At 39.0% G+C, this 24,132-nt stretch overlaps 1 protein-coding gene across 13 annotated transcripts in view; it reads right to left on the bottom strand.

The window, feature by feature from the left end:
• Positions 1-24,132, bottom strand: part of BABAM2 (BRISC and BRCA1 A complex member 2) — a 455,408-nt gene that overhangs the window by 175,498 nt on the left and 255,778 nt on the right. The gene's annotated exons all lie outside the window — the stretch shown is intronic.

Consider the following 24,132-nt stretch of genomic DNA (forward strand, 5'->3'; position numbering starts at 1 on the left):
GGGACAGACTGCCTCACCCTTACCTTTCTTTCTGGCTGGGTTCACAACTTCTCTTGCTCTATCATCCGATTTACTCCATTTTCTCTTCCTAAGACCCACGGCTCTCAGTTTTTCATTATTCTTATGGCATTCATGTCTAACTCTGGCATTCTCTTAGATATCTGGCAGGGGTGACTGCCTTTTGCTTTTCTCCTAGACCTTTGTCCCCAGCACCATGTGTACATTTTCTGTGACCTGCCTCAAGACAAGAAAAATGTTCTTTTTCTCCCCTTAGGCATAAAGCTCTCTGGGTCTCTAAAGTCTCCCTGATAGCCAGCTACTGACTTACTCCACATAACACAAGAGGTCACATTTAACAGAATTATTCTGAGAGTGGCCAGTTAGGGCTGTTAAGAAAACTAATTCTCAAGCAGATCCTGGCCCACCTGCTGACTTGGCTGGAAGAAGCGCTGGCACCCAGAGCTTCACACTCAGAAGAAGGTCATGGGGGAAGCAGGGCGGCTGCCGGCTGGGAGGCATCTGAGGAGAGTGAGGATTTCACTAGGCTGGCCACAAAAGATGACACCACCGTCTTTTTTCGGGGGGCACCTCATTCTATCTGTCTACACACAGATATGCCTACACCCACAATAAAAATGTTTATAAATAAAAATATTTGGTACTAGTTTTGATTTTCTACAGAATTGGGACTAAAAAACCAATTTATTCTTACACTTGTGGATTAAATGGTAACTCCACAGTTTAATTTTATCTGAAAGGGGAAAAAAAACTGACATCTAGCAGTTAAACATGTCTTTGTCACTAGAGGCCTATGACACAAATCTCGATGATATTTTATGAGAACATGTATAGCTTTTCTCCACTTGTGGCTATAATTGCTGTTGGAGAAGCCCCAACATGTAAAGGTTGATGCTTCTGAATGTGCTGAAAGATGCTGGAACTAAACCATGCAGTGACAGCTATCAAAATGTCACCAATGCAGTGTCATATTCAGTCAAGATGCTTAAAAATTCAAATGTTCAACTAACACTGCTCTAGCTGTGCGAGGAAGAGCATTACCTGGCTGGTTGGTAGGGAAATGAAATGAGATTATGCGCATAACAGCACTTAGGAAGAAGCCCGGTGCAGGGTTGGCTGAGCTAGGAAGAGCTATCATTCACTGGGCACTGACTCCATAGAGTAGTGTATGCCAGACAGTAGTCTCATTACACATGTTTTAATTCAATTAATCCTCAAAACTGTGAAGTGGATACTATCCTCATGTCTGGGTAAAAGGTGACAAAAAGGAGGCTAAGAGAATACCCTGTTACTTAGTATTGGAGGCTGGATTCACATCCAGGTCTGTCTGACTTTGGAGTCTCTACTTTAACCGTTACTTAAGTTCTGGTTTCTCAGAGCATCCTGAAGAGAGCCATGTACATTTCAGGTGCCCTTTGTCTTTACTGTCCCGGTGTGAGGTATGCGCTGCAGGGCCTAGCAATGTACTCTCTTTACGTGGGCCTAAACACCCACTGGTATTTTTAAAAAGACAAAATACGGTATTTCAAGTTTCTAAATAATTTTTATTTAGACAATTACAACTCCTTGCCACTTGCCCATTAATTTAAAAGGTTTCATTTGAAATCACTAGTATTTATTCTAGGAATTAGTAGTTAGTTTGAAGAGAAGGTTGCAGTAGCTAAAATTTAAATTTATACTAATTTAGGGCACAGGAAGCAGTATATAATATAGTGAATCATGTTTCAAATGGAAAGCAAACAAAAGAGTGTCCAAATGTTTCATCCTATATCTATCAGAGTCCATTTCTGGTGCTAAATAAAATAATTAAAGATCTCTGCCCTCAGTTTACCCCAAGTGCAAAATGAAAATAGTACCTCACTCAACAGATGAGTGATTAAATTAGCTGCAGCTGGGCCAGCTTGGCATTAAGTAACTGCTGTGCAAGACTTTTTGACCGCAAAAGAGCAAAGTGGAGGGGAACAAGAGCCAAAAAGGACACACCCACCCATTTGCGCTCCCTTTTGTATTAGGAATGCAGGGCCTCAGCATTGCCCAAGGGGTTTCAGGGTAAGATGCTGGACAGGTCTGCTAGACAGTTCTGGCTAACCCTTGCTTGAAAAGGGGAAGAGTTTGGGTTCTAAGTAGCTCCAGAATAAAAGGAAGAAGGGTCTTTGAGACACTTTGGGAGTTGGAGCCAAACCAGAGACTCTGAAAATGGGGAAAGCAAACTGGAATTTCCTTGAAGGCCTATCTCTAATTTCTACTTTCTACCTACCCCCAACCCAACTCTTGCTCCCATCCCCATTCCCATTCCCTGGAGTCATCTGACTGGAAACTGGCTCAAGCTCTGAGTGAGTCACTGGTTGACCCCAGCACCTAGACTCCTGGAGCCCCTCAGGAACCCTAGGAGACACAGTGAAGCCCGTTGGTACAGGCAACTCAAAACAAGAATGTGCCAACTTCCCAAAAAAAGGCAACGGTTGGGCATGTGCTCTCTGCTCCACAATGGCATTCTTCAAATGCTTTATAAGCCACTTAAAAAGAAAACTGCCTACCCATAATTCCCTGAAGACGTCTGGCTGGTTTATGCAATTTCCCAGTTATGCATCTTTCCTGTAAAGGGAATCTGTTGGAAAGCTGGCTCTGCACAATTGGGAAACTTGGGACCATCATGATTAATCATTAATAAATTCACAGAGAACCTCGCCTCATGGTTTAACTCTGCGGTAGTCTCCAGAAAATTTGAATAAATGATTCTAAATATTTTTTAAAAGCATAGATAGTAGAAGTCTTCCATGTACTTTCTGACAACTCTTCTACAGATTACAAATTTCTGTACTTTCCAAACTCTCCCAGGAATCCATTGTCTCTAACACCTACCAGACTGCATCCTTTGCCCATTTGCCCACACTCACTATTTCATCCCACCTACCTACTCTTTATTTAAAAAAAAAAAAAAAACAATTTATATGTTCCTTTCTATGTTCATTTAATTTAGTTTTCTGGATCCATGTGTATGCAGTATTTGCACATGCTAGATGCTAGTGCTAAAAAAAAAAACCATTAAATATTTAGGAAGTACCGCCCATGGGTTCAACTTTTTATTAGGAATAATGAGAGATAATACCAAAAAAGCCATATTTGTGTGATCGTGTGCATTGCACAAGGATGTGAATGTGTGGGTGGTGACTGTGCATACGTGCACTTCTGGGGGCTCCCTTAAATTACTGCCTCTGTAGCCTAATGCTGTGGCTGACTGAACAGAAGAAAATGTTCTCAACACAATGTATGATAAGATAAATTAATACATACCTGGATAGGTGTCTGAGGAGCCCGAGGGGGATGAGCTATCACGTAACCATACACTAAGCTCCATGCACGGGCCCAGCTAAAAAGAATATACTAAAAACCAATCATGGCCAGGTGCAGTGGCTAGTCCTGGAATCCCAGGTTTTTGGCAGACTGAGGTGGGAGGATCCCCTGAGGCCAGGAGTTCAAGACTGGCCTGAGCAACTTAGTGAGGCCCCAACTCTACAAAAATAAAAATACTTAGCTGGGCATGGTGGTGCATACCTGTAGTCCCAGCTACTTGGAAGGCTCATGGAGGAGGATCACTTGAGCCCAGGAGTTTGTGGTTACAGTGAGCTATGATTGGCCCATTGCACTCTAGCCTGGGTGACAGAATTAGACTCTTTCTCTTAAAACAAACAAACAAACAAAAACCCAATCATTTTCTGGGTTTGTTTCAGGATGTAAAACCCTTCCAGATTATTACCTTTTACCTAACTAAATTCTGGCAATTTTTTTTTTTTTTCCGGCGGGGATGGAGTTTTGCTCTGTCGCCCAGGCTGGAGTATAGTGGTGCAATCTCGACTCACAACCTCTGCCTCCTGATTCAAACAATTCTCCTGCCTTAGCCTCCTGAGTCGCTGGGATTACAGGTGCTTGCCACCACGCCCTGCTAATTTTTGTATTTTTAGTAGAGATGGGGTTTTGCCATGTTGGCCAGTCTGGTCTCGAACTCCTGACCTCAGCTGATCCACCCACCCTGGCCTCCCAAAGTGCTGGCATTGCAGGTGTGAGCCACTGCATCTGACCAATTCTGGCGATTTTAGAAACATCCATATTGGTCTACTCACAGTGCCCTAAAAATGCCAGGCACCCTCTTGCATTCATGCCTAGTTCACATGTCCCTTCTGTCTGGAATGACCATTCTCTCCTTTACCTCCTGGAAAACTTGTATTCTTTCTTCAATGTCTTATTCAGATGTCACCCTTTCTTTGAGTCCTTCTTGGACTCCATAGCAGACAGAGCTCACAGCTCTTTCCACTGGGCTGCTATGGTTCTACGTGCACACCTCTATTACAAAATTCATCATGCTGTCCAAGTTAGTTACTTCTGTGCCTGACTCTGCCAGTAGACTCTACTCTTCTTGAGTGTCGGACATCTTCAATCTTATTCCATAACCTCCCATCCTGACTTAAAAAGTGTCAGTAGACTGTCTGACATGTCATAGGCACTCAAATAAATGTTGGTTGAATGAATGAATAATGACATATTACACTAGTTCTTTAGAAACAAACAGAAACTCCTGAAATTGAAATAAGTGAATTCCCTCAGAATGCAGGAATTTGAGATAAAATGTTTTATCCTTTAGCCATTTAAGTGAAAAGAGAACTTGTTGATGATGTTAAAGTTCCAAAAAAATGCTTTTCATACCAGTAAAATTTCCAGACATGCACTAAAGCAGAATCAAGGCCGCCAGACAGCTTAAACCACTGGCGATAACTTCAGACAGAGAAAGAAAGGGCAAAGGCATTAATGAGAATGAACAAAAATTTCCTACTCTGCCAACTTAAAATCTCTTTTCAATTTAGAAAACCTCCCACAATTTCTATGTAAAAATTCAAAGTGTAAATCATGCAATAATTAACAATAATGCAGGCAAAAGCTGCATTAGATAAGTAAGATTAACAAGTGTAGTAGAAGTCTCAAGCTATATTACATAGCCTTATTATAATGCTGAAAGAAGGAATTTGACTTCCAAACAATGAAAGAGACAAACAGCAGAATGGTCCAAGAAATGGAGAATACAAATTCAAGCATGGATATTGCCAATCCTAACAGATGAACATTCCAAGGAGCTCATACTGGTACTGAGATTTAGCATGGTGGCAGATAGTCCCACTCTGAAACCACTTTTGCTGCTGGTAGTTTTAGGGCCGCCATGAGGCATAAACTGAGGAGCTACCTTATTACTACAACAGTGTGTATTTCAGTACTTTTTAACTTTCTTGTGTTGATGTAGTTATTCAAGTGGTCATTTTTGTTTTCCCTTTGGATCTGTCTTTTCTCCCTATGTGGGCCTCTTCATTTAGAGTTTATTGGTATAGTTTTACTATCTTGCTGATTTAAACCTGATATAAATATTTTGTTGTTTTTATTTTTGAATTTTTTTATTATTAGGTGAGGGTGAACATTGTTCTATGTTCATTAGTTGTTTCATTTCTTCTTCTGTAAACTGAACAACATTGCTCTTTTACCTATTGAGATTTTAAGTGTTCTGATCAATTTAAATAGAAATGCTGTTAACTTTTTATTATATTTGTGATCAATATCATTCCAGTTTTTTAAATAGTTTTCATGTTATTTCTGACACATAGAAGAAAAGCTCAGCTTGCCTGCTTGGATAACTACTCATGATTATATCATTAGTAGGTGGGATATCAGAGATTAGAACCCAGGCCTGCCTGACCCCACAGATCAGGTCCTTAAATAATTTGTTGGCTGGGCACGGTAGCTCATGCCTGTAATCCCAGGACTTTGGGAGGCCGAGGCTGGCGGATCACGAGGTCAGGAGGTTGAGACCATCCTGGCCAACATGGTGAAACCCCTCTCTACTAAAAATATAAAAATTAGCTGGGTATGGTGGCGCATGCCTGTAATCCCAGCTACTCAGGAGGCTGAGGCAAAAGAATAGCTTGAACCAAGGAGTTGGAGGTTGCAGTGAGCCGAGATCGCGCCATTGCACTCCACTCCAGCCTGGTGACAGAGAGAGACTCCATCTCAAAAAAGTAATAATAATTTGCTGAACAGGATTAATACATTTGGGTCCAAACTTGATTGATGATATGTAGCCATCATTGAGGATTATCAGTTAATGTATTTTGTATTTGACTTTGTTGTAGCTGTCTATTTTTGCTGCTATCAAAGCTTGTTTATCCATAGCAGCCTGTCTACCTTGAATCTGTTGTCTCATATGTGCTAGGAGTGTAAAAATAAGCTAACTAAGTTTGCCAAGGCAGTATAAAACAAAATGGCTGACTGCATTTTAAAAATGGGGTGTTTGGCTCTTCAGACTTCCTTTAAGTTTAGGGATCAAGGTCCTTTTCCAGGGTGTTGCTAGGAGTCTCACCTTTGGATAACTGAGGTTTTTCCAGGACTGGTAATCTGACCTTCCTATAGTAGGCACTTGATAAATGTTTGTTGAAGATAATGATACTTTTCTTTAGTTTTCTAAATTGCCCAGGAAAAGCTTTCCCAGTCAAGATTAGAGACACAGAAATTTTCCACACAGGGAAATAACTGGGAAATTATTTTCATAAGGAAAAAAGTCTTACAGTTTTCTGTAAATAAAAGAGCATCCTATTTTCATTCTCACAGAAGTCTAAAAATTATAGACCAATACATTTGTTTTCTAAAGAGAAATATATAATTCACTTTAAAGAAAAGTTGGCTGTGAAAGAGATTTCTATCAATTAAATTGAATGGTGAATCATATTTTCCCATTAAGTTCCATTTAAAAATTTGTAATACAGAATCAAACTTGGCCTTCTCCTCAAAGATGTCCCTAGACTACGTATATTCATTTAAGGAAAAAGGCAATTTTTTTTCAATTCAACCAATTAAAAATGTAAATAAATCACAAAATCAGAATTCCAAATAAGCCTTAAAATTCCATATGTCTGTTTCATTGAGAGTAGACCCTACTGTAAAATAAGATAAGCCTTTTATGCTCTTTGCAATTAATTCTATAATCCTTTCTCTCTTAAGGTAAATATTCCTTTCTAAAAGTCTTCTAAAATTAATTATTTTGTAGGATAACTCCTGATAGCTTATTTATAATGCTGGGGACAACTGCTCAGGAACTATTAATAACTTAGTATTCTTTAAATAGACTATGAAAAACTGTAATTTACAAATATTTATAACTTGCTTATTCTGTGACTAATACCTGCCAAGCTTTGTAGTCAGCAGTGGGTATAGAAATATAAATAATATATAAATAATACATGGTCTCAAGAATCTCCCAATTAGTAGCAGAGAAAGGCAGATAATTAATTTAAATTCATATCATAACAATTATTATTGAGCACAGACAGCCATGTAGAAATACAAAAAGGGGCATTCATAACTGTCTGGTAGAAGGGTGCTAAGAAATGCTTCAGAGAGGAGGTGACATTTGCGACAAATCTTGTGGGAGGAGTAGAAATTAACTAGGAAGACAAAATTACAAGCACAGAAAAACAAAATAACCTTCCCACACTAACTCTCTTAACTCTGGGCAAACAAAATCGGAAAAATATACCTGTTGTTACCCCAAAAATAAATTTGCAAGTATTGGAAAAAGAAGCATTACTAATAACTAGCATAATTTTATTAACAAATTTAATCAAATTACTCTACTTTTCTTCTCAGACAGAGGAGGTGATCTAGTGAATAGAGGTAAATATTTTTCCTAAAATGTAGGTACCTCATGTTATGAATTATCCGTGTATGAAACAACTAATTTCACACTTCCTACTAATTTCCACCTCCTAGAATCCAAAAGGAAGCCCTCTGGACCAGCAACTGAGCTGCCTGTGGCTGATAGCCCCATCTGGTGGTTGGTATGGGGAACTGTGTGGTACAGGGTTTCCATCCTTCTACTTTTCTTCCCAGAAGGAAAGAAAATGCTGTTTTTTCTCACTGTCTCTCCTTTTCTCTTTATAGCTCGTTATCTCCAGCACCTGGCCCTCAGCACACAAATATTTGTTTTTAGATTCCCAATAAATATTTATAGAACTGAGCTGTTTTGAATAAGAAATCATTAACACAAGGCTTTTCCATTTTTCCTAAGCACCTTTACATTTATTACCTCAGCACTTTTAGCTCAGTCACCTTAGTATGAAGATGAAGAACAGTATTGTATAAATAATGAGGATTCTCATCTGCTTGCATTAAAATACGGTGTACTCCATAAGGAGATGACCCCTCTCTATTGATCAATTATTTATGAATAAATGAATAAATTCCCTATCCTTTTCTCTCCAAATTCTTAACCTGGTATCTTAAGAACTGTTCTTCATTTTATTTGTAAGGCAAAAGCCACCATAAATCATCCATTTGAGTTGTGCTAGTTAAACATATACTTGCAGCTGAGCAAACGGAGGGTAAAGATTGTGATAATAAAGAACTATCTACTTCTACAGCTGTTGAGGTAGTTTTTAAAAAGAACTCAAATATTCCAGAAGTCTCCAAGTACTTTTTTCTTTATCTTTTAATTTAGCCTGCCTTTTCTGAGGTGTCGACCTTCAAGATTTTTTAAAACTTCAATTTTATTTTTCTGTAATGTTAAGTTACTTAGGTTGCAAAGGTATTAGTTTACAGAAGCAAAAGAGAGAGAAGAGAGATACAGGAAGAATACAGATAAAGCAAATGGAATAAAATTTAAAAGGTAGGAATAGCACGGAGATACAAAACAGGGTCTGTGAAAGACTGATTGATTCTCAACTATAAAGTGTATTCATATACTTGTTTACTTAAGAAAAGACAAAAAGAACACAAATATACAAACTCTGTTAATAGTTACACTGTTGACATATCTCCCATACCCACATTTTCTGAGCCATTTTGAAGAAATCTTTTATTTAACCTTTTCTATTCTCAAGTATCTTGTCCTGTGAAACAAAAGGACCTGATTATATGATTTTTAACGACTCTTCTAGCTAGAAGTTTGCTGTTGTTGCTGCTGTTTTGAACATTCTCTGAGTCTATGAATGATTTAAAAAAATACATAAAGAAGGGCAAGGAAAGGAAAGGCAAATGAAGGCACCAGAAGGAATATAAGATTTCATACACAGAAATGTAAGAAAAACAATGCTTTCCAGACTAACACCTCTACTTATTAAAGGCATTAATTAAAGTAACCAAATGTGGCTGTTTTCACTCAGGATATACCCTGCAATGCCAAAATAGCAACCACCTTACCACCACCACTCCCCTGTTCCCCTAAAATCAGAAATGTTTCCTTTGAAATATTCCTGTTTCTCCAAGTTGAATGTGTCATTATCCAAAAGAAGTCTCTAAGCTAAATTTCCATATTCAGCTTCAGGTTTTGAATTCATAAAATGAGGAACTTAAAACTGACCTCTCTTGCCAAGGTGTTGCATATTTTGTTTAATATGGCACTTTAAGGCCTTCAGTTTTAAGACACTTGAGAAGTACAAAGTATCATTATGTTAATTACTATTATTATAAGGCTCCAGAGCTTAGGTGAGCTATATGCTAATGTCTAATGTACTCAGTAGTGATCTACGACCCAGGAAGGTGATTTCCAAGCATCACATGTCAGTCTATTGTCCTTGTGTAACTCCAAAGAGCCACACACAATAGGCAGAAGCAGGCACAGTGACTTGGGCTTTGATAATATTGCTGGAGTCCAACTTTCTGTGCAACTCTGCTGAATACTAAGAAAAATATGACCCTACTCTTTCCCCTAAGGGTATTCTTTACAGAATTCAAATCAAGATAGACCACAGAAAAACCAAAAACTCAATCGTGCATGTCCCGGAGAAAATTAGGTAGTAACTCCTAAATAAATCAGTACTTAGCCAACTTCAAGACAGATATTCTTAAAGTTTAGTGTGTGTTCAACTACCTATGAAGCTGGTGAAAATGCAGACTTCTGAGCCCCTAAAATTCTGATTTGGTAGGTCTGGCATGGGTTCAAGGAGTCTACACTGTTAACAAGTTCCCAAGGCTGATGCAGGTGGTCCACTGACAACATTCTTGAGAAGCACTGCTTTGGGGTTCCAGGAAGCCTGCTAATAAAATAGCAAAATTCTGATTCAACACATTCAACAAAAATTTAGAGGTCTCAAAGACAGCAATACCAAGTGTAATGTATTAATTTTTACCACAGTTTCTATAAAGCAGCAACTTAAGAGGCTAAGATTTGGACTACTAGTTCCAAAGTTTTGACCAAAGACAAGTTGAATTGAGAAAATGTTTCAAAAACGCAATGTCAAGAAATCTATATGTATATGAACAAAATAAGGCAGAAGAAAAGACTTTAGATAGCAAAAGTGGTTGTTATACATTTTGTATTTTCAAATACACCAACTAGCAGCTTAGAAAACAGATGTGGCAAACAGTGGACCAATTTAAGGCCTATTAAGTAAAATACATAAGCAAAAATAAGCCATTTATGAATAAGCTTCTGTAAGGAGGAACATCCAAGGAACAGGATCTGAAATCCTAATATGTCTTTGCATTCTTAAATGCTAAAGTCATGGGGGAGAAAAAAAACAACTCCAAGTGAAATGCTATGAGGTGTTAATGTATCAAAGTGTTACTCACTAAGAATAACACACAAAACTGCTCAAGTGATTACCACAGGGTTTTATTACAAAGACAAATAGGGATACAAGAGATATAGCTAAATGAAGAGGATGGCTTTGCAGCACAACAGAAGAACTATCTACCCACCCCCAGCCCCCAACTAAATTAAAGACTGAACCATTGGCAAGAAAAAGCATATAAACTTCCTATAAAACTCCTGGTATAATCACCAGCGAAATGAACTGGATCTGTACTTAGGGCTCAATGCCTAGTAGCCGATGACCATCCTTTAAGACTCAGCTCAAATCACCTCTTCTGTGAAGCCTCCCCTTCCTTAACTCAGCAGGAGAAATTTGCTAGTGACTACAACATTGGCTTTGGTATTCAGGTATTGTACTATTTTTATAACCAAAATACCAGTATTTCTGTTGGTGTAGTAGCATGATTTCAGAATGGGTGAGCAGTGTCATTCATCCTGAGCTCTCTCCAGTTCATCCCCTGTGCCCATTCCTGTCTCCCCAGCCACTTACCCAAGACACCTTCACAGTAAAACTGAGGAAGACTCCCAGCTCCTACTTCCCGTTATCAGCTCCTGCAATTTCCCCTCCCTGCGCCAAACCCAAAAAAGGCGGAGGTTAGACTTGGAGGAGGAGAAAGATCCCTTGAAGTTGAGGGAACTCTTCCCTAGGAAAGGGTTGACCTAGAGAGAAATCAAAGCTGGTACTGAGGCCACCAGCAAGAGCTGAGAAGCTGCCAGAGGATAGCAGTGGCCCTGAAAACTCCACAGCCCTGTTGATCTGGTGTGGAAATTCTGGGAGGCCCAGGGCAGAGGGGCTGTGGTCAAAGCTCTTAGAGGCACATGGCTCTTCATTCTCAATTGTTTAAGGCAAGTTTGAAATCTTGAAGAAATGGATTGCTAAATTTCAGATGTGGCTCTTTGGGGGATAGAAAAGGGGTGCTATAGACAGAATGTTATAGCTTAAAGGCCTCAGGGAAGCATCTCCACCTGAGTTTATTCTTACATATTCTAACATGGTAGATTTAAATCATCCTTTGAAATAAAAACAGCCCTCTGCAGAACTAGGCTTATCACTTATTCACAGTGCCGTGTAAATAATCCAGTCGTCACCCCATGCAAACCTGCCCACTCTCTGGTGAGGTGTCAGTGCCCACGAACAGTGGGGAAAAATCTGTGCGTGAAGACTACCAAAAGGGGTTGGATATCTCAAGAAAGACCTGGAAACTCTTCTCTCCAAGAAAAGATTTGAACTGAATTTCTATTTAGGGAAATCCAGAGGTAGACAGGTAGCAAATGCTAAAAGTTTTAATTTTAAGAAAGGGACCAAATGTCATCAAAGCATTTCCAACTATCTTGCTCTAATTTATTGTTATTCTCATGCTTGTAAGTATTAGTAATTAGTTTTAACTCACTATTGAAGAATTACTGTAGAAAAACTTCACTGTAGAGAGGGAAGGGGTGCTTTTTTCTTTTCTTTTCTTTTCTTTTTTTTGAGATGGAGTTTTGCTCTTGTCGCCAAGGCTGGAGTGCAATGGCGCGATCTTGGCTCACTGCAACTTCTGCCTCCTGGTTGGTTTCAAGCGATTCTTCTGCCTCAGTCTTCTGGACAGCTGGGATTACAGGTGCCTGCCACCACACCTGGCTAATTTTTTGTATTTTTAGTAGAGATGGGGTTGCATGTTGGTCAGGCTGCTCTCGAACTCCTGACCTCGGGTGATCCACCTGCCTTGGCCTCCCAAAGTGCTGGGATTACAAGCATAAGCCACCACATCCAGCCTCCTTTGTTCTTTTTTCCTAGGTATTCAATGCCTCAAGAGGAGCTGGTCTGGCTGGAGCATGTAGGCATAAAACAGGTACCAAAAATCATCTTGAGTCAGCAAAAAGAGCTGCAGGTATAGTACCTGAGAAATTAAAAACCTCATATATGTTTACTTTAGAACCTACAGAGTAAAGTCAAAAATCCTAAGTATCTTTTAAGAGCCTCAGTGCACTTCACCCATCATTAACTACTATCGATAACCATCTTACCCACAAATCTGATTAGAACGCTGCCTTCTGGCCTCTTAATTTCCTTAAAGAATCAGAGCTGTGGGAGCTATTAACTTTAGGTTCCCTATCAAACTATCATTGGCAAGGACATTGAGTAGCAAGAAGCTTTTCATCATTCTCACATTGTTTTTTTAAAAAATACATTTCTTTAAAGATAAAGAATGAAACTGCAGTTGCTGGGAGGACCATCCAGTTCACTTCTCATGTTTTACAAGTGGAGGAATCCAGAGAAGTGAAGTGACTTACCAGCCTCGGGTCACCTGGCTAGAGTGAGAGGTAGAAACCAGTGCCAGAACACAGAAGTCCTGACTTCACTGGCTGGCGCTCTTCCCCAGTCTCACGGTCTTTCCAAGAGAGAAGCACAGCTCTTTCCAAGCAGCTTTCTAACTGCTCAGGAGAGGGTGATGTCTACGAACTGGTCCTCCTTCAAGAGCCACTAAAATACTTACAGATTGCCCCATTTAGTTTACCTTAGTTCCACTTAGTTACAAGTTCAAACTTCTATCAGAACATGTGTCAACAGTTCCATGATCTTTAGAGGAAAGACAAGGGAGTGAGTTCTCTCTTTTCTGGCTGTTGTCAGGAAAGGGAGATGGCAGTACTCCAGCTTTTTCCCCCTCCCCTCTGTATTGCCATGTATCCAAGGCATTCTTTTCTTTATTACTGTAAGATACCCTGCAAAGGGCAAGAGGAAGCCATGTGGGACAGCAGATAGAACACGAGACTTGGAATCAGAGAAGGCTAGATTGTAATATTCCCTCTACTTTTCACTTGCAGGGTAGCTTGTCTGAACTACAGACAGACTTAGCTTGTCTGAACTAGAGTGTCTTCACTTGTAAAATGTAAAACATCGCCTACTCCACAAGGTTTTTGCAAGGATGAAATGAGATTCTATATGCAAAGCACCTAGTACAGTGTCTGGTTTGCATGAGCTCCTCATAGAAATTAGTTTCCTTCTCTCTTCTGCTGTTACGGTTAAGATTTGAGACAAGTAATTTAACCAGTTAGCCTCCCCTATATAATGGAAGATAATATATACTTCTGATGAAAAGACACTATATAAAACAAAATATGATTTTAACCATCAAGATGAATACCTGGAGGCATTAATTCAATGTATAAAATATGCAAAGGTACCAATTCACTAATAAATACACTATGGCAGGAGCTTGTCCCAAGATGCCAATTTGCTGAAGCGAGAGGTACATGCTAGGGCCAAAGTGCCAGGGACACTGACTAAAGCAGCCAGAGAAGGAAGGCTACTACCCTACTAGAGATGTTCAGCACTGAGTAAAATCCCAAGACAGCTAACAACCACCCATCAAGAAATAAGCAGAGCTAAAGGAAGTGGCAACTGTACAGGCATGTGGAGTGATACGGTGGAAAGAGCGCAGGAAAACCGGGCCCTGGAAACCCTGTGTTCTACATCCAGATCTGCTGCCAGTGGATGTGAGAGTTTGGCAAGTCCTTTAAAATGCCTGAGTATTCATTTTAACTCTGGAAAACAGAGATGACAATGCCGGCCATATCTAGCTTGCAAAGAGAATGTGCCTTGTAAAGTAGAAAGCACAATATAAATGTAAAGTTAAACTACTGTGATTGTGCAAATATACAAAGATAGGAAACAAAGGACTAAACTAAGGAAGCCCCAAAGGGTGACGACAAGACGGGGGAATGAAGGCCATCACTCTGATTAGGACACCAGGTGAAGGTTCCAAGGAAGTAACACCAAGGAGCTGAGTCTTCGTACCCAGTACTCAGTGTGTAGACTACCATCCATTATACCAAGGGAACAGGGCAGCACTGGTTATAAACAGGCACAAGAAACATTTAAGTTATACTCGGCTTAATTTTTTTAAAATACAATCAAAACACTACAATAATAATGCTGTTACCATTTCCATTCCTTGCCTTTGGAATAGTACAATGGGCTTAGCATTCTCTCTTTACTGTGATGAGTGACATATTTCTATAACAGGAAAATGCATTGCTATTAATAAGGAACCTAGATCATGGGGCCATAAGCTTTTGTGGACAAGCCCCACACCCAGTTTGAGCTGGTCGGCTTTTCCTGCGTGATACTGGGTCCACACAGACTACTTGGAGAGATGATCATTTATTGCAAGGATATTTGAGAACACAAGGAACAAAGGCAAGCACTTTGTGTGCACTGTGCTCACTCTGGCTCCAGCTCTCCTGGCTCTGGGATGTGGACTGGGTTTCATAAGCAAGGAGGAAAAGTTGCTTAGTGCTGTTCCAGGTAACGATCCAGAAGTGAGTGACAGTACAGCTCTTGTTTGCCCTGCATGTCTGTTACAGAGAGATCTGACTTGACTTTTGGGCCCTCCTGGTATATGGACTTGTACTGGGTGAACTGAGCAGGTCCAATCTGCTGCAGCTAGATCACTGCTAGCTCCTGGCCCATCCTCCAACAAGGCGAGCTGCCCAACTGACAGCTACAAAAAAAGAAAGAAAAAGGATTGGGTTCTGTCCCCCAAAATGTGGTTATGCATGTAGCAGGCACTATGGCTTGATGGACTCCTTCAGTACATCCAGTTTCCTTGGTAACCCAACTATGTACTAAATGGTTTCCATGGCAAAACACGTTCCAGAGTCCAAATAACCAACCTACACATACAATTTGGAATGCAACTTATTAGTGGGGGGCTGCCTGCACTTGAAAAAATGCATAAGCTTAATAAACAGTCCTGGTTACCTTATTGTGGCACCAAAGCACATGCCTCTGAGGAGCCCATTCAAAGGGCATCATATCAGGGAAGGGGCCAGGGAGTGGGAGAGCCAAACCTAAAGTGTGCCAGACTGAGCAATGCGATACTGTTTCTGCGGTACACAGTATTCCAAGAGATGAGATCTTGATCTGAAAGTAATGGACCTGACAACCACAGAATAAGAGTAAAGTATTTCTGGCATTCCTAGAAATCTCTTCTAAGAACTGAAATAAGATTCTCAACCTTGAACAAGGTGTTCAGTCTACAATTTGGAACTCAAAGGAAAAGAAGGTATTACCTTCCTTTTCAGTTAGAGTGATAATATCCCATTAGGGGGTGTATGAAATGTAGGGAGGTATATTAAGTAGTCTCAATCACTAAGGGGTCATTCATCCAGCAGGCAAGGACCATGGATGCCAGATGTCCAAGAATGCACTGGACAAAACAAAATGAGTACAACATCCACGTTGAGACATGTGTCCTATTACTAAAATAATTTCCTAAAGGGAGGCCGGGCGCGGTGGCTCACGCCTGTAAACCCAGCACTTTGGGAGGCCAAGACGGGTGGATCACGAGGTCAGGAGATCGAGACCATCCTGGCTAACACAGTGAAACCCTGTCTCTACTAAAAATACAAAAAATTAGCCGGGTGTGGTGGCGGGCGCCTGTAGTCCCAGCTACTCGGGAGGCTGAGGCAGGAGAATGGTGTGAACCTGGGAGGCAGAGCTTGCAGTGAGCCAAGATCGTGCCACTGCATTCCAGCCTGGGGGACAGAGTGAGACTCCGTCTCCAAAAAAAAAAAAAAAAAAAAAAAAAAAGATTTTCCTAAAGGGAAAAATTATAACTTTTTAATGTATTTCTTGCTACTTGTCCTTTCTTCTTTAAAACAAAAAATTAAGGGGAGGAAAAAAAATCTAAATAATGTTTTTAAAAGTTCTTAATCTGTTTAATGAGAGTTCTATCACAAAGATGTGAACTTAAGCAAATGATGTAAAAGAACATTAAGAATGATTTGTCAAAATGAAGAAGGAAGCAACTTGACTTTCTAAGACAGGACAGCACAGTGTGAACAGAGGCTCCATTCTTGGGCTTGGGAGAGTAAACTTGTCATGGCACCTACTGTAACCTTCGAGTTCAGAATCTGTGGCCCAAGGTCAGGGACTACGTAGGCCTGCTTTTCACTCTGCAACTAACTTAGATTTTCTGTCTTACATGCCAGTAGTTAGTGATTATGTAGAGGGAAGTCATTAAGTGCAAAAATCACTCATTTCAGATCTCCAAAAAGACTACGGAATTTTAGGTCTGGGATGGGCAGATCCTCCAGACCCTACTCTCTTCTGCTCCTAGTCCAATTTCAGGTTTAGGTTATTCAGAAAACTTCCTTAGTTTCAGTACTCCCTTCAGGGGTCCTGAACACTTTTAAATCTGAACTGAACTGAAAAGTCCCATATTAGCTTTTCTTAAAATTCCTAGAAATGGCTGAAAATTTTATACATGAGAGTTCTAGAGATTAAAATCCAAGTCAGGATCAGAATGGATTCGCTAGGGGGCTGAAGACCCCCTAGGCCTCCAGTTCTGACCAAAAGCCCAGTTCAGCCTCAAGATCCAAGAGACTGGGCAACATCCAGAGTCACTCAATAGTTGCAGCCACTCAACATTCTACAGTGGCCCCACTGATGGTACATCCTTTCATATTTTATTCACCACTCATGTTTCCTTGTCTGTGATTCATGTTCATGGTTTTTTGCTCACTGTCTATCAGATTTTTTGCCATTTTCTTAATTTTAAAGAGTTCTTTATTTTGGATATGAATCCTGTGCCAATTATTTTAGGCTGATAATTTGTATTTTTAAATGCAATGAGACTAAGAAATGGCAATTTGGATCTGCTATCGGGGACATAAATGATCTAATGTAGGAAATGCTAATATGCACATGGAAAAACTTTAAAATATGATAAGGGTAGGAAGTAGACAAGAATTCTAGCCAAGAGGAACTTCAACAAGTGAGCTTAAGAATAGTCTGCTGACTTCAAAGGATATCATCAAGAAAATGAAAAGACAACACACAGAATGGGAGAAAATATTTGCAGATTATGTATCTAATAAAAGTCTAGTGTCCAGAATATATAAAGAACTCTTACAACTCAATAACAAGAAAAATAAAGCAACTTAAAAATGGGCAAAAGGTCTGAATTGGCATTTTTCCTAAGGGATTTGAAAATATGTGTTTACACAAAAACTTATTAAAATGAATATTCACAGCAACATTATTCACAATAGGCAAAAAGTGGTAACAATCCAAATGTCTACTACCTAATGAATGGATAAATCAAATGTGGTATATTGATATACTGGAGTATTATTCCACAATGAAAATGAATGAAGTATTGATACATGCTAAAACATGGATGAACCTTGAAAACATTATGCTAAAAAAAAGAAGTCAGTCACAAAAGACCACATATTGTATGATTCCACTTACATAAAATGTCCAGAACAGGCAAATCCATAGAGACAGAAAGTAAATTAATAATTGTCAAAGGCTGGAGGGTTGGGGAAAACTGGAAGTAACTGCAAAGGGTGTGGGATATCTTTTCTGGGGTGAGGAAAGTGTTCTAAAATTGATTGTGGTGATGGCTGCACAACTCTGCGAATATACTGAAAACCACTGAACTGTACACTTTAAATGGGTGAGCTGTACAGGAATTATAGCTCAATAAAACTGCTACTAACAAATAAATAAAAGAATAGGCTGAGGCAAAAAGTAGTGAAGGAAAGGGAAAGAATGACAGAATGCCTTAAACCCAGGGTGACAATTAATTTTAGGTTTCTGCTACAGTGTATTTTCCTTTGGCCCTTAGTAGGTATCACTGAAAATGAGCAGAAAACGCAACTTGTAAAAGGCAGTGAAAGTCAGGAAAGAGAGGTAATATACAAAGCCAGGAGTCAGGCAAGAGGAGGCTGGAGCCAAATAGCTGAAAAATGTAAAGGTCTCAGCAAGGGCTGAGACAAAGGAGAAGAGATGCGTATTTACAGATATAAGAACATGCAGGGCATCCTCCCAGCTCTTTCTGTCTGTGCTTCATCTTTCTCCTTTGTTTCATTTATGTCCAACACTGTCTATAAGTCACACCACACTGGAAAGATCAGTGATTCTCAAGTGTTTAGTAAGTATATAAATCACTAAGGGTACTTGTTAAAAGCACAGGTTCCTAAACCCACACCCAGAACTTTAGATTCAGAATGTGGGTGGCCCCAGAAATCCACTTTTAATCAAATCCCAACCTCATGTTGATGCAGGTGCTGTGAGGACCACACTCGGAGCACGGGTGTGTGACCTCCATGGTCCGGAGCCCCCTCCAAGGAAGTAGCGGGTAGCATGTAAGACCAAGGACTTTGGAAGCTAACAGATCTGGGTTTGAATCCTGTTATTGCCACATACTCATTGTTGACCTCGGACAGTTACTTAACATCTGTGTGCCTTAATATCTCCATGTGTCTTCAGACCCAAAGGTCTATTGTGCACACTGAATAAAATAGTGTTTGTAACAGGTTCAGCACAGTGTCTTCAGTGTCGTGGCTTCTGGATTGCTCTTGTCTGTGATTCTTGTCCCTGGCCAGCGTATCACTGCCATGGCCGGTGGACATCTCACTGCTATCTCAATAAAAACTTTAGAGAAGGAGTCTTAATTCAGAGTCAGTGGATCCCTAAAGCATTTGGGCTTATATACAAGCAAGTCCATGCATGTTCTGAAGAATATGCAAGATTATCTGGGGGTAGAGGGAGTTGTGGATGGTTACAGCTATCATGAGATTCTCAAGTTTGAAGTGGGGTTGTGACTCAAGCAAAATCTAGAGCTGACCCCTGAGAGAAATATTTAGTCCCTCACTTCAGATGTCTGTTTTTACATTTTCCTCACTAGTTTATCCTAAATGAATTCAGGTGACTGGTATTACCGAGGGTCCCTGTGCACAGTATCTAGAGGGAATTTCAAAAATTGGGGTCCCTGAACATTCTGAAAGAAGGATTCAGAAGAAGATGTTGATGTTGATGATGATGACAGTAACAGCAAGAACAGCAACTTATAATACATCAGGTATTTACAATATGCCTGGCACTATGCTAAACACTTAAACACATTCTCTCATCTAATCCTGGCAAAGATTCTATGAGGGTTCTAGACAAAGAAACTGAGTTATACAGAAATTATGTAACGTCCAGTAGTTCACACGACTACAAAGCGGCAACCAGGGCTCAAACCCAAATGTTACCGCAAAGCAGTGGTCTTAACCAGTGTGTGCCTTTGCATTTCACTAAAGACTTTATCATGATGGGAGGGGCAGGTGGGTTAGGATAGAAGGTAAAGAGGCTGTTGAGGGTAGAGATGAAGTTCTATTTCTGAATGAACTTCAGAACTCAGGTAAGTTTCTGATCCTTTCTCTGTTTTGTCACCATAAAATGGGGGCAACAGTGGCAACGAACCTCATAGGGTTGTTGTGAGAACTGAATGAGCTAACAGGTATAGAGCGCTTAACACATGTGGCATGAGTGTTCATTGGTATTAGCCATTAGTAGTATCCAGCATCCGTATCCACATACATATATTTTCCTATAGAAATAGTTAATATGGTTTTGATGTTTAGGTTTTTTCATTTTTTCAATTGTATATATTTAAGGTATACAACATGAAGTTTTTGATATACATACACATAGTAAAATGATTACTATAGTAAAACAAATAATATGTTCATCACTTTCCATAGTTACTTGTGTGTGTGTTAAAAGCACCTAAAATCTACTCTCTTAGCAAATTTTCAGTATACAATATAACATTATTAATTATAGTCCTCATGCTGTATATCTGATCTCTAGATTTATTCATCCTATACAAACTGCAAGTTTGTATTCTTTGACCTACTTCTCCCTATTTTCCTACCTCTTCCCCACCCCTGGTAACCACTGTTGTACTCTCTGTTTCTGTGTATTTGACATTTTGTTTAGATTCCACATATAAGTGAGATCAGGCAGTATTTTTCTTTCTATGCTTGGCTTATTTCACTTAGCATAATGTCTTCCAGGCTCATCCACGTTGCCTTTATGAAGGCTGAATACTAGTCCATTGTTTTATATATATATATATATATATATATATTTCTTTATCCAATAATCTGTCAGTGGACAATTAGGTTGTTTCCCTACTGATGATCATTTCAGTTGTTTCCACCATTTTCACCCTTAACATTAAATTACAGGGCCAAGTTAATCTACACTTTTAAGAAAGAGTTTGAAAAAAGTAAATGAACAATCTCTGGTGAACAACTCTACCAGGGTGGAAATAACAAAGACCAATCACCAAAATATCTATCTACACACAAATATTCTGAAGGGTTTTCATATTGAATGAACACAAAAATCTAAAATTTTAAAATATCATGCTCCATAATCTGTTTTTTTCAAGGAATAATATATGATGATATTATAGTTAATGAATCCTTAAAAGCTCTCAAAATAATTTCCTTTAGCTTTAAAACACATTAAATTGGTTGTGCTAAACTCTGACAAAGTTAAAGTTAGGAAAAAAGTACTAGGTCAGAGGAGGAAATGAAAACATGGAAGTGTTATCACCATTTGGTCATAAACTCCTTTTCTCAGAGAAACATGGCTATAAAAATCTGTTCCAGGATAAAAACTTGGCACAAAGAAACCCAATCTGACATCATACTTTTTAAAGATTAGGGTGGAGTAGGGAGAGGAGGGATTAAAAAGTGGGAGGGAAAATTCTTTGCATGCAGGGAAAAAAAGGTTGTCAGTAAAGTACATTTTCCACTGATACATATAACTTCTTCAAATTAATGGTTTGGCTCAGCTGAAATTTGCCAAGGTAGATTTCAGGCTTTTTCAAAAATGACCTCTATTTTGTTGAAGCTGTCTATAAAAGAGAATGTTCACAGACAGGAGGTTCATTCCCTGTTATGGTCCTATTTGCAATATTATGTTAACCCATCATTTGTTTTGTTTTAAACTAAAGGCTTCCCCATTCATTAAGTCATTAGTGTTGCTAATGAAAGACAGCGTGTCTGAATTTTAACAAGTCTAGAAAAACTCCAATATGATCATTAATCCCTCTATTACAGGACTCAAAATCAGACATACCAGGATCAAATTATATGCTCTTTAATAAAACTTCACACAGTAAAATCTGAAAACATTGATGTTAGACCGTTCCTCCAACAACAACAGTGTACAGAGCTCCACTTCATATAGGAATTTTATACAATCAAGAGCCTTAGTCACTGCCTACTTACACCAAACTTGTAATCAAGAACCATACCATTACTTTAGATACTAAATAATTACCTTTTAAAACCATGCTGTGGACATAACATACCTTCTACAGCAAAGATGAAGTAGAACAACTTTATTTTTAAAATCCACCTGACATACCCCCCATCCACATTGATATTCTGCCCTGAAAACTAAGTAAATGATGCTTTATTAATATAACAAACCAATCATTGATCATTGTCTAGACGGAAATATACTGATATTCTGCCCTGAAAACTAAGTAAATGATGCTTTATTAATATAACAAACCAATCATTGATCATTGTCTAGACGGAAACATACTGATATGAGAAAATCATGGAAAATCTGAGAGCTAGGGGCCCTGGAAGGACCAGTGCTGTGAACAACATGAGCTTAATGAGGTCATGGTCCTAACACAAGAGGAAAGCTCTGAAGTGCTGGTTTTAATACCCTAGAGCCTTGCTCCTTCTGGAATTCTTCTGTCCCCATCATGAACTAAATTAGGAAACCTAGGTGTTTATGTTGGGTGGGGAGGCATCAGAGTAGGAGAGGTCTTCATGAATCTCTCATTCTGCAGTAATAGGGGTAAAAACTGCTTCCTAACATCAGAATTATGTTAGCTATCGAGAGCAAGAAAAAAGTTAAAAGTGTGTTCTTATTTAAGCAAATATCAATAAATATGAACAACAGAATTCTTGCAAAAATGATCATCCATTATATATCCTTTATAACAAATGTTCCCAATCTGTTGGCCTCATGGCATCATGGGGGTTTAGGGTTGCTAGAACAAGTTTTCTAAATGATCACACACCAAGCATTATTTGAAGACTGAATAAATGCTCTGTGTGTGTGTATGTGTGTGATATATACACACATATACATATATGTGTATGTTATGAACTGAATATTTATGCCCCCAAAATCCACATGTTGAAGCCCTAACCCCCAATGCGATAGTATTAGGAGGTGGGGCCTTTGGAAGGTAATTTGGTTTAGATAAGGTCATGAGGGTAGAGTCCCCATGATGGAATAAGTACTTTTACAAGAAAAAGAAGAGATATGAGGGCTTCCACTCTACTGTGTGAGGATACAGCAAGAAGGTGGCCATTTGCAAGCTAGGAAAAGGGTCATCACCAGACACCAAATTTATTAGCACCTTGATCTGGAATGTTTTAGCAACCACATTGTGAGAAATAAACTTCTACCATTTAAGCCATCCAGTCTATGGTATTTTGCTATGGCAGGACAAGCTAAGACAATGCATATGTATACATATGTATATATACACACACATAGCTACATATATCTTTTATACACACGTGTTAGGTGTGTATGTATGCACATATACATACAGCACATATACAATATGTGCATATATACATGTATATATGTATTTGTCTTTCAAATATATACTTATACTGTTGTGATTAAAAAATACAAGTATATTTAAAAGGCATTTTGAATTCATTTATTAATATGAAATGCTAAAAGTATTACTTCTATCTCTAGGGATCTATGAAATGTTTTTGAAATTTATTTTTTACCCATAGTAAAATTTACTCTTTGTGATATACAGTTCTATGGGTTTTGACAAATATGTAGAGTTGTATATTCACCGTGACAACAGAGAATAATTCCACCATTCTAAAAAAATTGCCTTGTCCTGCCTCTTTGTAGTCAAGCCCTTCTCCTATGCCCATATAAAAGGTTTTGACATTAATAAAAGGTCCTCATACTTGGACGATATTGGAATAATGGTCTCACAGTGTTGATGACCATCTGTTTTATAACCTTAAGCTACCTTTTTTATACATTGGTTTCTACTTCCATCAAGTGTCTGACATAAAGGATTGAAGGGGAAAGTCACTGAAACAACAGGATAGGAGGAATTAGAGACTTAGAGTTCAGACTTCAAGATAGTACAAAGAAATAAATGCTAGAACTTGAAGATGGAAGAGATATAGGTAGAAAAAAAAAGAAATATGCCTGAGAGATGCAGGAAAAGCATTGAGTTGGATAAAGCTGATGAGTGATCATTTACGAGGAAAAGTAATAAACTCTGTTTATTACAAGGAAAAGTAATAAACTCTGTTTTTAAGCAAGAGAATGATAGATCAGATTTGTGTTTTCAGAAGACTACTCTGTCTGTAATGCGGCAACTAGACTGAAGTGGGGAAAAAGGAGATGCAGGGAGACCAGTTACCAGTCCTGTTTAGAGATGCTAGTAGCTCAGATAAGTCATCACAAAGGATAGAAGTTTAATATAAAACCACAAGAAGTGAAGACAAACAGGAAAGCATTTCAACAGCTACACAGCTAGAATATCTCTAGTATGTCATTCAGAGCACATCTGCAATCCCAGTCAATCCTTGTAGAAAACTGGAATCATCAAGACACAATACAGAAAGACATCTAGCAATATGGC

The sequence above is a fragment of the Pan troglodytes genome, chromosome 12, assembly GCF_028858775.2.
Source record: "Pan troglodytes isolate AG18354 chromosome 12, NHGRI_mPanTro3-v2.0_pri, whole genome shotgun sequence".
Classification (NCBI taxonomy): domain Eukaryota; kingdom Metazoa; phylum Chordata; class Mammalia; order Primates; family Hominidae; genus Pan; species Pan troglodytes.